Here is a 14,523-nt window from a genome sequence, read left to right on the forward strand (position 1 = left end):
AGGCGAAAATTCTCCGTCGACTACCTTTTTTCACTGACGAAAACTAAATGGAAACCAAATGAACACTAAGCTATATGGTGACTAAAACTAATACTAAATATATACTGACAATTTCGTCAACAGATTAAAACTAGACTAAAATGTTAGGAAGGGACTAGTGGACAGGAGATCCAGTATAGGTCATTTTACACTTGGTTTCATGCTGAAAATAGCCGATCTACAAGCTTGTAGATCGGCTATTTTCAGCAAGTGTAAAAACAGTCATTACGATGGCATCAAGGCCCGCCAAAACACATTTTGTTACTAAAATCTACTAAAATCCTATGGTATTTAGTCGACCAAAACTATAGACTAACACTAAGACATTCCAGGTGACTAAAACGTGACTGAAACAAAATGAAAACTATTCAAGAGACTATGACTAAAACTAAAATCAAAATTTGCTGCATGCCAAAAACAACACTCTGCTTTCAAACTCTCCTACTCTCCTTGGGTGATTGTAATCTGTGGGAACTGGGAAGTACAGTAGCCTCGGAACCCTATTGGAAAATCTGCCATATAGGAAACCCACTTCCTTGTATTTCGCTAACCGATAATAGTGCAGAGGTGCGTCACTCCAAATTTGGTTCTCCGCTGTTTTCTACCAGGGAGGGGAGGGGAGGAAAGCCGCAGGTTAGTTTTAACCTGCCACGGCTTAGTTGTAACCTGCCAGACATGTCGGGAGCCACAGGTTAGTTTTAACCCGCCACAGGGTTATAGTTTTTTTTTTAATGTTTTTTTTGTGGCTTTCACCTTTATTTTATATTTTTTACGGCGGGACAGACAGTAGGCTGACAGGAAATGGGGAGAGAGATGGGGGGAAGACATGCAGTAAAGGCCGTCGGGATCGGGAGTCGAACCCGCGGCACACTGCCAGACTGGATTACCAGCCAAGGTGCCTGGACCACTGAGCCATGGCCCAGGCACATGGTTATAGTTTTAACCTGCTTTTTTTGGCCACGTCAAAGAAGTTGCATTTCCATTCACGCGAATGAAGTCTGACTCTGGTTACGGGACTACAGCATTGCCAGACAACCAATGTGTGATTTTAATATTTTTGGGGCTTGACCCCGTCTTATAGCTGCTTGCAGCTATATTATTATTATTATTTATTACTAGTCTAATCTGTGTGATTGACAGGAGAGATGATCAGAGGAGCAGAGTTTACACCACCATTATTTAACATGGGACAGAAGAATGGGTAGAGTCTCTCAGTGAAGACGCAGCCAGTGAAAGAGTGGAGGTGAACTGAAGTGGCCTTCACATCATAAAAGGACACCAGACCCTCCTCATAATCCACAAACACTCCCACCTTCTGGAGCTTCTCTATTACAGGGAGGAGGACATGAGGGTCAGCACAAGCCCGGTACGCATATCCAGTACTCATCGTTATAGTCCAGTGACCATTGTTGGGACTCAGTATCTTATATGCATCTTTCCTGTTGACGGACTCTCTGACCACTCCTATATACCAGGCAGTCTTCCCTCCAACCTGAATCTCATAGTAAATCCTTCCTGAGGAGAAGCTCTGCTTTCCTAAGACACAGATACATGGAGAGAATCTCTCTGTGTTGTCAGGGAGATTCTTCCGTATGTTTCCATCACTCACTTGTTTTCCATCCTCAGACAGGATGAGTCTGCAGTGTGCTGTATCAGGGTCCAGAGTCACATCCACCTCATATTGCTGGATCCTCCTCATATAAACATAAGACATATTCTTCATCTCTTGACTGAGTGTCTTCTCCAGCTGGGACACAGCTGTCCTCACTGTCCCCACAAGTGAAGACTGATGGACATTGACCATTGTCCAGTCCTTGGTGGGTCTCCACCCCGTGTTGATGGATGTGAAGTTCTGGAGGAGGTGGAGGTGGTCCTCAGTGTGTGAGAGCTGTTTCAGCTCAGAGCTTCTCTTCTCTAACTGAGTGATTTCCTGTTGCAGCTCTTTGATGAAGCCTTCAGCCTGTTTCTCTGTTGTTTTCTGCTTCCCTTCAATCACATCAATGAGCTCAGCCTGGCTTCTCTCAATGCAGCTGATCAGAGCGGTGAAGACCTGCACACTGTCCTCTAGCACTGTGTCTGCATCCTTCTTGCTGAGCCCCACTGAGTGTTTGACCTCCTGGATCTTCACTCGTCTGTCCTGGATCATCTGCTGGATTTCAGCCTCTGTCTTTCTGTCATACTGACCTTCAGAATGGAGTACGCCGGCAAACATCGTTTAATGATTGATGACAAACGGAAATATTATTTCAAAATACCTTTTAAGCGGCTCACAAGAAACTGTCCAGAGAAGCCTGCACTCACACTGTGTGAATCAGCTTTTAAATAGAGCTCCTTAAATCTCGAGTCATCAAATATTATGTCAGCTTTGCCCAAATATGGAGTTCCATGTGGCTTCAGGTCGGCCTCCAAGTACTCGGCAGTGGCAGTTGCTCAGGGGTATAGAGTCGCCGGTAGAGCAGCCAGATGGCAACTGCAAGGTTCCCAGTTCGATCCCTGTGGGCTCCCCCAGAGGTAGTGTCGAAGTTCAAACGACATAGCCAAAAAGTCTCACTTTGAATCGAGGGCTCTGATTGCAGGTCACCCACGACTCTTGGGTGAGCGAAATGTAATTCAAACTGAGGAGTGCCAGACCATCTTTCTCCCCAAGGATATTGTTTTTCCTGTGGCAGATTAGTCTGGTTTCCAGGCTAGGAGGTTAGCTGTTCACAGATGGACACACACACACACACGCACGCACGCACGCACGCACGCACGCACGCACGCACGCACGCACGCACGCACGCACGCACGCACGCACGCGCACGCACGCACGCACGCACGCACACACGCACACACACACACACACACACACACACACACACACACACACACACACACACACACACACACTAAATCGATGGGACTGTATTTCTTTTATAGGTAGAAGCTTTTACCATACTTCGAAATATTACTTTTTTACCTCCAAACACTAGGTACGTAGGAAATAGCTAAACCTAATAATTCAATATTGCAAACGTTCTTTCACAGAGAGGCTGAGATTTGAAAGTTTGTAGCGGTCTACAGTACTTGCACGCTCTGCTTGCGCACTACTTGGGTGCAACAAGCAAGTAGGCACTCGACAGAGTACAGTTCTAGTTTTCATATAGTTTTAGTCACATTTTAGTCACCTGGAATGTTTTAGCGTTAGTCTAGTTTTAGTCGACTCAAAATCACAAGATTTTAGTCGGCTAAATCTACAGTTGATTTAGTAGACTAAAATGTATTTTGGCGGACCTTGATGCCGTCGTAATGGCTGATTTTACACTTACTGATCTTACTGATCTACAATGTAGATTGGCTTGTAGATCGGCTTGTAGAATCGGCTATTTTCAGCATGCAACCTAGTGTAAAATGACTTATACTGGATCTCTTGTCCACTAGTCCCTTCGTCACATTTTAGTCTAGTTTTTATTTGTTGACGAAATTGTCAATATATAGTCTTAGTCTTAGTTTTAGTCATCCTATAGTGTTCATGTAGTTTCCATTTAGTTTTCGTCAGTGAAAAAAGGTAGTCGACGAATATTTTTTGTCATAGTATTAGTCGACAAAATCAACACTGATCAACACCATCCTAACACCATCCTAATGCCTATGGTCACTTCATCTCAGAAGATATAGACAATATCTTATCAATATCAATAAGTCTCAAAACAAATTGATGTTCACACGCAGGTTGGACTATTATCGCATATAATAGGGCTGAAGTGGTTCATGTAAGCTTAACAAAAATAATAATAGTCTAAATTGTATCTATAGGCATAGAGTAACTACTCAAATTATTGTAGTGGAGTGAACGTACAATATTTGCCTGTGATACTGTATGGGAGTAGAAGTACAAGTCTTGAAAATTGGAATGGAAATACTCCAGGAAAGTCTAAATATATATATATACAGTATATATCAAAATTGTACTTAAGTACATGAACATTGAGTAGATGTTGTACTACTTTAGTACTATGCACTGACTGCTCTCAACTCAAGTAACAAAGGGGGCACCTGGCACCGCCTTGTGGTCGTATTTGGCATTGCAGTAACAATTTAACTGGACTGTTACATTTTCCTTTCAATACGTTTCTCTTGTTTTCCTTTATTTTATGCAAACCCCTGATTTGATTTTGATTTGTTGTTTTGCTTTTAATCTCTGTTTCCTGTTTGCTTGTCTTTGTGTAACTATAAAGCACTTTAGTTGGAACTGCTTGCATGTTTTGATATTGTTTTCTATGAAAGGTAACGTTATAAAGTTTATTATTATGGATATTGTGGCCTCTTGTGGTTTCTACAGGTCATTACAACAGAGAATTTGCCTCAATAACTTTCATGTTTTAATAAAACAAAATGAAATGAAATAAAATAAAATAAAATAAAATAAAATAAAATAAAAATAAGGAGAGAAGAAAAAGGCCGAATATAAGATGACTCTGATTATAAGACGACCCCCGTTTTTCAAGACTCATTTGTGGAAAAAGAACATTGAATGTCCCGTTTATTTATTTTTTACGATATTTCCATTGAAAAAAACAAAAACAAAATGTAGACTTATATTCAGGCCAATAGGGTATATCCCTCACAATTTCAAACAATTACATTTCTGTATAGTAAATATTGTAACGAGTCGACGCTGCAAAAGACCCGGCCATAACTTGCTCGTAGCTTGTTGCTTGCCTGTCTACTGCGTTGAAGATCGGGGTTCGACTCCAGCTCAGGGTGCTCAACGTTACAATAATGTTGGGTGCTTTATTGGCACTCGGGCATTCTATTAAGAATTCAGTTTGGTGATTTTGAATTAAGGGCTTTACAGTGGCTTATTTTCAATATGTACACATTAATATTGAATGTAAGTATAGGAATGAAAATAAAGGTGTAAACAGACAGAGCTGTGTTACATTACACCCTGAGGGAATACTAGGCTATATCATGTGAAACTATAAGATTGTGCATTTTCTGTCACTTTTGTACATGAAATGTACGAATAAGGGGGAAATGGGGCAATGTACAGAATGTAGCCTATTGTAGTTTATATGTAGTTTTGAAAGAATGTAAACAATTTTAAGAATAAAGGAATTGATAAAAGTCAAAGTCTCTCTCTCTCTCTCTCTCTCTCTCTCTCTCTCTCTCTCTCTCTCTCTCTCTCTCTCTCTCTCTCTCTCTCAATTCAATTCAATTCAATTCAATTCAATTCAATTCAATTCAAAGGAGCTTTATTGCCATGCGAAAAACATACTTTTACATTGCCAAAGCAAACGTGGAACAAGACAGTCAATCAAGATAAAACAATGTACAAATACAATAAAGGTGTAAACAGAGCTGTGTTACATTGACACGTTGAGTAATAAAATTGTGAAAAAAAAAAGATTATTTATTTTCTGTCAGAGATAGTTATACGCAGCGGTGGCCGAACGGATTGCGGAGCGGTCTTGGTACCGGAAGGTCGCCAGTTCGAATCAGCGGTCCGACAGGTTACAATTACCACCGCTGAAGTGCCCTTGAACAAGGCATTGAACCACTACGATGAAATGTTCTATGAGCAGGGCCTGGCTGGAAACAAGTTCTTGAGCTTAGCCCAGATACCCTGGGTAAATATAGTAATCATTTCATTTCATTTCAATCATTTCATTTCATTTCACATAGGAAGGGTTACTGGGTTAGCAATACTTTTAAAAGTTGACAGCAGTCTCTCTCTCTCTCTCTCTGCGCGCGTGCGCGTGTGTGTGCGTGTGTATGTGTGTGTCAGTGTGTGTCACGTGACCACGCACAACAACCACACCGCACGGAAGTTTCTCAGAGGTTTGGTGTCTTCATAGTGGAAGCTGAGCTGATCATCAACATTCAGGACGTATAAACTATACTTTACCGCGTCATTTCACCCTCCACTTCACAACTACGTATGGCTCAGAAGGTAAGGGTGTTTGTTTTTTATTCCGTGAACATTTGACACTTGTATCAGTATCATTTTCCCTCTTTCTCCATAGTTCTAAATACATTGTGATTTTTAAATAAACTTTTAAAGCCCCGGCGAACAGCGACGGACAGACAGACAGACAGACGCAGCGACAAAACAAGTGGCATGCATTTCAAACGGTCGCCAGCGACAACACTGTCGCCAGAAATAACTTTAATGTGTGTGTGCGTTTCGTTTTGTTGTTGTTTTTTTGCGTTGAAAACCGACACAAACATCACGATTGTTTGCTTTGCTTCTTTGATTTGTTTTTCTTTCTACAACAACAGGATGATGTTATTATTCATCATATGATGAATGTTGGTGACGAAACGTTGCGTTGAGATAACGTTCAAGTCCGGTTCTGCTTTTTTTTGTTTTTGGTTCAAAAACCACCACGCAGCAATAAGCCGTGCCCCCCTCCCCCCCCTCCTCCTCCTCCTCCTCGCGCACTTTGACAGCCTCCTCCTTTTTGGCAGTCAGTCTTGTTTGTTTTTCTCAGCTCCCGTTATGTGTTCGGACTCAAGAATGGAGTTGGAATGAATGAATGAATGCAGTGCTGACGCAGTTGTTTATGTCCCCACAGACAGGAGAAGAGTTCAGTGCAGCCATGCAGAACTATCTTCTCCTGAAAATTCACATTCTCATGTGAACTTTCGTTTCAGTCGTGTGTAAAAGTAACTTAAGTACACTTACTGGTACTTTAGTGCAGGGGTTCTCAACGTTTTTGGCCGGGGACCCCCGGAAATGCGTTTGGCAATGTCTCGGGACCCCCGCCCCGCCCCCTCCCGACCCCCAATATAAATTGACTGCTACAATAACCTTAACCCATTTTGGGCGGAAACCCCTTTTGGTGTTTTAAGCATTATGTTATAATTTAGCTATTGAAAAATAGCAGATCTACAAGCTCGGTGGCGCGCTACGAGCTTGTAGGTCTGCTATTTTAGTTTAGTTTTTTAGTTTTTATTTTTAAATAATTTGGGGACCCCCTCAAATAATTTGGCGACCCCCCGAGGGGTCGCGACCCACGGGTTGAGAACCCCTGCTTTAGTGCAGTGGTTCCCAAACTTTTTCATGCCAAGGACCCCCAAATTGACACTAATTATTCCGCGGACCCCCATTTGAAAACACATGCCAGAAACCCCCATAAGAGAGGATTCTTTCGGCTCTAGCAGAGATTCTCAACCAGTTTAATTTCAAGGACCCCCCAGTTTGACATGCATTATTCTATGGACCCCCATTTAATGGCATTTCTATCTCTGGGACCCCAATTTATATTGTAAAATCAATGTTAATTTAACTCTTGAGAGTGTACAAATGGAACCATAAGGGTCCATTTGGTTCCAAACTATCATTTAGCTGGGGGACCCCCTGGAACTCCCTCAAGGACCCCTGGGGGTACCCGGACCCCACTTTGGGAATCACTGCTTTAGTGAGTACTTATGTACAAATGTGTGGTACAAAGTAGGGTAAGTGATTTTCTTTGGTTAAAATAGCTAAGTGTTAAAGAAATCTCTATATTGTGATAGTACTCATTGCTATAGAGCAGTGTTTTTCAACCAGTGGTCCTTGATGGGGTTCCAGGTGGTCCCCAGCATAATGGATTGCATTTTTATAGCGCTTTGTCTATGCACTTTACGTGCCTACTCGAAGAAGCGCTTACAGACAGTGGTCCATTCATTCATGCATTGGGAGGTGAAGCGGCGAACAGTCAACGCCAGCGTCCTGCACTTCCCACATTCACACACCAATGGTGGCAACCACTTGAGGCAATGTGGGGTTCAGTGTCTTGCCGTAAATCTGGCCCCTCTCAATGCATATCGCCCCAGGCAGATTAAGTCTGGCCCCTAGTTGCATAATGCATATCGCCCCAGGCAGATTAAGTCTGGCCCCTCTCAATGCATATTGCATGTGGCCCCAGGCAGATTAAGTCTGGCCCCTAGTTGCATGTCGCTCCAGGCAGATTAAGTCTGGCCCCTCTCAATGCATATTGCCCCAGGCAGATTAAGTCTGGCCCCTCTCAATGCATATCGCCCCAGGCAGATTAAGTCTGGCCCCTCTCAATGCATATCGCCCCAGGCAGATTAAGTCTGGCCCCTCTCAATGCATATTGCCCAGGCAGATTAAGTCTGGCCCCTCTCAATGCATATCGCCCCAGGCAGATTAAGTCTGACCCCAGCCCTAGTTGCATAATGCATATCGCCCCAGGCAGATTAAGTCTGGCCCCTCTCCATGCATATTGCCCCAGGCAGATTAAGTCTGGCCCCTCTCCATGCATATTGCCCCAGGCAGATTAAGTCTGGCCCCTAGTTGCATAATGCATATCGCCCCAGGCAGATTAAGTCTGGCCCCGCTCAATGCATATCGCCCCAGGCAGATTAAGTCTGTCCCCGCTCAATGCATATCGCCCCAGGCAGATTCAGTCTGGCCCCTCTCAATGCATATCGCCCCAGGCAGATTAAGTCTGGCCCCTCTCAATTGAGGGATGACTTCACGGCCGAAGTCGTGAAGAGCCAACCAGATTCGTCTGGAACCAGGCAATAACCAACCAGGGCCCAGTATGCAAATATGGGGCATGATATTAGTATCGCTACGCGAGGCTAGAGTATTTCTACATTGCAATATTGATACTTTTACTATAGCCTACTTTTTCCACCACTTGATTTCCACCTGATTTATATTTTGTTGCATGCTAATTTTGTTGTAGTTTGCAGATATACAAGTGTGTATAACTGTATATCTCCCATTTATTGAGCATGACACCAGCAGCACACATTTGCTTAGTGGTCCTCAAACCTTTTCATACCAAGGAGGACCCCTGAATTGATATGTAGGCGTAAGATGGGATACATTTTGGGCGGGAACCCCTTTTGGTGTTAGCATTATGTTATGCTTTAGCTATTGAAAAATACCAGATCTACAAGCTCGTAGCGCGCCACCGAGTGGCGCGCTACGAGCTTGTAGGTCTGCTATTTTTGAAAAATCGAAGAACCACTGACATAGAAACATAGCTTTTTCAGAAAACTGTCAGGATGTAGAAGACATTTTTAGAATCTGATCTCAGGTCAAAATGGGTTAACTAGACTATGACAGAGCCACACTGACAGCAGAGCAGAGAGACTCAAAGTCCTTCTGGCTCTTGGCATAGAAGCCAACGGTGCAGCTTGGATCCATACAACAGAAGGGCATCTTTCTGGGTGTGCTACAGTGGAATGACTCCAGTGGAACGTTGACTTGCGAAGCATCAACCACAGGCTGACGGTATAGTGAGGATCCAGATAGAGTAGCTGCTCATCTTGAAAGCCAATGAAACACAGTGAACTGAATGCCTATTTGGCTGTGGTGTGGTGGGGCCCCCCATCATTCTGACAGCCAGAGGGACTCCCATACTAACCGTGGTGGGCCCCCTGCTATTCTGACAGCTAGAGGGACCCCCATACTAACCGTGGTGGGCCCCCTGCTATTCTGACAGCTAGAGGGACCCCCATACTAACTGTGGTGGGGCCCCTCATCATTCTGACAGCCAGAGGGACCCCCATACTAACTGTGGTGGGGCCCCTCATCATTCTGACAGCTAGAGGGACCCCCATACTAACCGTGGTGGGCCCCCTGCTATTCTGACAGCTAGAGGGACCCCCATACTAACTGTGGTGGGGCCCCTCATCATTCTGACAGCCAGAGGGACCCCCATACTAACTGTGGTGGGGCCCCTCATCATTCTGACAGCTAGAGGGACCCCCATACTAACTGTGGTGGGGCCCCTCATCATTCTGACAGCCAGAGGGACCCCCATACTAACTGTGGTGGGGCCCCTCATCATTCTGACAGCCAGAGGTACCCCCATACTAACTGTGGTGGGGCCCCTCATCATTCTGACAGCTAGAGGGACCCCCATACTAACTGTGGTGGGGCCCCCCATCATTCTGACAGCCAGAGGGACCCCCATACTAACTGTGGTGGGGCCCCCTGCTATTCTGACAGCTAGAGGGACCCCCATACTAACCGTGGTGGGGCCCCCCATCATTCTGACAGCCAGAGGGACCCCCATACTAACTGTGGTGGGGCCCCCCATCATTCGGACAGCTAGAGGGACCCCTATACTAACTGTGGTGGGGCCCCCCATCATTCGGACAGCTAGAGGGACCCCTATACTAACTGTGGTGGGGCCCCCTGCTATTCTGACAGCTAGAGGGACCCCCATACTAACCGTGGTGGGGCCCCCTGCTATTCTGACAGCTAGAGGGACCCCCATACTAACCGTGGTGGGGCCCCCCATCATTCTGACAGCTAGAGGGACCCCCATACTAACTGTGGTGGGGCCCCCCATCATTCTGTGGCGCGCTATGAACTTGTAGGTCTGCTATTTTTGAAAAGTTTTTTTTTTATTTCGGCGTCAGGCCTAAATTGGTTAAGTATGCACTGCAGCCTGGTGTTGACATGATGTTCTCTGCACAACATGCTACTCAGCTGATCCTCGCCCACCACCCCCCCTGTGGTTTAGAATGGAGACTCACGAAGGACCACTCAGGTGGTCAGCCTAAATCACAGCAGACACCCAGAAGAGAAGATTTATTTGAACAAAAATTGAAAATTCATCAAAATCATTCAAAAATAATTTTTCGTTTTTTCCCCCAAAATGTTCAAAAGAATAGCAGATCAGATGTAAGGCTATTTTTAAATTCCCAAATGGACAAAGTGCTTAAAATGTTCGGTGAAGCTATGACTACTTTTGCTGGGGACCCCCTGAAACGCAGCCGAAAACAGTACGCAAGTAATGACTGGGTAGTGGGGTGGGAATGCATTTCCAACTATGGGCTTAATTTGTAAACGACGAGTAGCACGTTAAAATGGATTCCGCATTGAACAGGGAGCCAATGAAGTGATGCAAGTTTAACCCATTTTGGGGGGGAACCCCTTTTGGTGTTTTAAACATTATGTTATGCTTTAGCTATTGAAAAATAGCAGATCTACAAGCTCATAGCGCGCCACCGAGTGGCGCGCTACGAGCTTGTAGGTCTGCTATTTTTGAAAAATCGTGAAAATGTGCCTCAAATTTGGAATATAGTTTTTTCAGAACAAACGTTTTTAACTCAAATCTTTGCTTCTGGGGAGGTCCCTGGAACAACATATTTTCAGATGGGGGTCGGAGGCCAATTACAGATCATTTTTGGGGTCCTTGACATGAAATATTGAGTGATATAGGCCTAGAAACATAGGTATTTCAGAAAACTGTCAGGATTTAGAAGACATTTTTTTCAGTTCAGCGGCGGCTTTTCTTCTTGTCCCACCAGTGAGATCCCTGGGTGCACTGTACTGACATCCATGACATCAGAGACACTGGGCTTCACTGCTACAATGTAAAATATCTAAAAAACACATTGTCGCACTTTGATCACAAAACCAAGACACAGAGGCAAGTGCTACTGTCTGCTACTGGGTATTTGTAGCCTTTGATTTATTTAGAAGTGAGTTGACAACAAAAAGGTGAACTAAGGTAGGCGTTCACATAGGTCAACAAAGGTCTATCCTCTTCCTCTCCTTCTAGGTTCCCGTGGTTCCTGGTAGGCGTGAGGTGGGTATTTAGTATAAACAGTTATTTCCCTTCCTTTTCGGACGGGGTGATCGAGGCACGTGACGTCACGTAGCTATAGGCAACAGAGTCAACAAAAGGGGGGGGGTGCCTTTAGTCTAAGTCAACTTATCCATGGCCATTACGAATGGGGGGGGGGGGGGGGGGGGGGGGGGGGGCTGGGGGTTCCTCTTATCCTCCCGATCCTGTCCCGGGGTTTCCGTATGACTCATCAGAGTCGTATAGTTTGCCTGCGGACGAGAGACATGCAATTACTACAGTGTTCGATATAATGTACATGGCCTATTTAGTGAGGGAATGAGGTGTGTGCCAGGTGCCCGATAGCGTGTGCAACACCAGAGAGACCAGACCTTGACTGGGAGGGAGGGAGGCTGCGCTATTTATGGCTGTAGGTATAGGAGACACGGGTGGGAAGCAATCGCTCTGATTAGAGGATGACAGCCGGTACGTACCGCCCCTCTATCATGCGTCCGAGAGGTTGGCGCGGCGCTCCACCTCCCTCTGTCTGTCTCTCCACCGGCGTGGAGGCGCCTACCTGGCCGGCGGTCCCTTACGAGACACCACGACATATTACAACACATAAAGACCCCCAGGAAAGTGTTCTAAATCTTCTAAACATCATTAACATGTATTTTTTGTGAAGTGTCCCTTAAGTACAATTTTGAGGTATTTAAAAATGTCAGTACTTTTACTTCTACTCCAGTACACTTCAGAGGCAAATATTGAACTTTTACTCCACTGCAATTATTTGAAAACGTACTAGTTTACTTATAGATTCTGGATCATTATTACAAATCATACATTAACCACTTCAGCCCTATATACATTTTGGCCATTTGAAAACCGCAGATCTACAAGCTCACAATGCGTCTCGATGTGACACATTGTGAGCTTGTAGATCGGCTATTTTCAAAAGATTTGTATACATGTGACAACTTTAAATGGGACGTTCTGCACAATGAGTACTACTTTTACTTTGAAGCCAATACTTTATGTTGAATGTCAGACTTTTACTTGTAACAGAGTATTTCTATTTTGCAGTATTGATACTTTTACCTAAGTAAACTTTTCCACCACTGGCATTCTGTGTGTGTGTGTGTGTGTGTGTGTGTGTGTGTGTGTGTGTGTGTGTGTGTGTGTGTGTGTGTGTGTGTGTGTGTGTGTGTGTGTGTGTGTGTGTGTGTGTGTGTGTGTGTGTGTGTGTGTGTGTGTGTGTGTGTGTGTGTGTGTGTGTGTGTGTGTGTGTGTGTGTGTGTGTGCGCTTTATGTCAGTGGTTCCCAAAGTGGGGTCCTTGAGAGAGTTGCAGGGGGTCCCCCAGCTAAATTATATTTAGGAACCAAATGGACCCTTATGGGTCCATTTGGTTCCATTTGTAAACTCTCAGAGTTAAATTAACTCTTATTATTTTACAACATACGTCGGGGTCCCAGAGATATAAATGCCATTAAATGGAGGTCCGTAGCCTAATTCAGGTCAAACCGGCTAAGAGACGTAAAAATCTCCTCTTATGGAGGGGTTCTGGCACATATTTTCTAACGGGGGTCCGCAGGCTAGTGAGTGTCAATTTGGGGGTCCTTGTCGACAGGAAAAAGTTTGGGAACCCCTGCTTTTATGTATCATGGTATCATGGGGAGAAGTACAGTAACAGTCAGGTCAGTGGTACCTTGGCCTCGGACGTTTCATTTAGTGCTACGGTAGATCTGCCATGAGGAGCACAGGGCAGAAATTACAGCTGTAGCTGCTTCAAGGACAAAGTGAACCACAACAAGATAGGCTATAACACAAACAACGGCCACTAGGCCACAGTGCAGACATCCAAGGCCCTCACAGCTTCATCAAATGGCACATTATTATATGAGTATTATAAAAATGATGGTAAAATATGATGCTTAGAAGATATAAGCAATCATATAAATTCTTCCTCACTTGTTCATTCATATACACATATTTTCAGTCTTGACTCTTGAGATTTTATTTAGCTTTTTTAATTCCAATCTGGATAGTGTTCTTTGTGCCTCAAACTCTTTTAGAGTCCCAGAGTTTTGACACGGCAGCAGCGTCCGGCCTGGACAGAGACAGACAGGCCAGGGCGGGGCGGGGCGATTCTTAAGTTTAGGCAACCCTATCAGGGTTTTGAATGACGCTATAGCAAGTATAGACCTTAGAGTATATATGAATAGAAACGGCACCGGGTTTCTCCTCCCATCCACTTGCATTAAGTTGCTCAAAAGCGCATGAGGCGATTTCACTCCTTCCGGGTAGGAACAGAGTGCATTCTGGGATGAATTGGGCCCAAAAACACATGAACGCGCTGCCTTTGACTATCATTGCACGCGTTCAGCCGTTCACGTGCGTTCACGTATGAAACGGCGTTCACGTGTCATCATGAACGTGCGCAATGATAGCAAACGGACCAGCGCGTTCATGTGTTTGGGCCCACGCTGCAATACCAAATTCGGCCACTATGTCCATTTCGCCTCCCACCCGGGTGCCGTCTCTATTCATATATACTCTAAGGTATAGACGCCTTAACAGACGGCGTCAAACTGATAAGCACCAGCATGCGCGCGCAGGAAGCACAAGCACAAGAACCCTGCCTCTCATAAGATGCAGTTCTCACTGCACTCACGTGTAAAAAAAAAAATGCACCATCAAACTTTCAGATGCTGTTTTTCTCCCAGTGTGGATGAAGAATGATTAGGATTTTTATTGTGATCTCTCGCCCTTGACATTTATAATCCTTGGTTTCTGTTGTGTTTGAACAATAATAGCAATTCAAATCAGTTGTCCTCAAAATCACCTCCAGACCAGTCGCTGTCATAAGAACGGGAGGTGCGCTCATGATCGCGGCAGCAGAGCCTGTTTGTGGACGACTGCACGCGCACCTGCAGCCCATCAAGTATAATTTATACTCCGTCC

The 14,523-nt window shown here is 44.7% G+C and overlaps 1 protein-coding gene across 6 annotated transcripts in view; it reads left to right on the top strand.

Annotated features, from left to right (window-relative positions):
• The first annotated feature begins 5,846 nt into the window (after window positions 1-5,846).
• arap1 (ArfGAP with RhoGAP domain, ankyrin repeat and PH domain 1) overlaps window positions 5,847-14,523 on the top strand; it is a 135,013-nt gene continuing 126,336 nt past the window's right edge. For all 6 annotated transcript variants that reach the window (XM_079515137.1, XM_079515140.1, XM_079515136.1 and 3 more), the window contains exon 1: window positions 5,847-5,974. The gene's annotated coding sequence lies outside the window, so the exon portion shown is untranslated. The remainder of the gene's footprint in view (window positions 5,975-14,523) is intronic.

This window comes from Electrona antarctica (assembly GCF_951216825.1).
Source record: "Electrona antarctica genome assembly, chromosome: 11".
Classification (NCBI taxonomy): domain Eukaryota; kingdom Metazoa; phylum Chordata; class Actinopteri; order Myctophiformes; family Myctophidae; genus Electrona; species Electrona antarctica.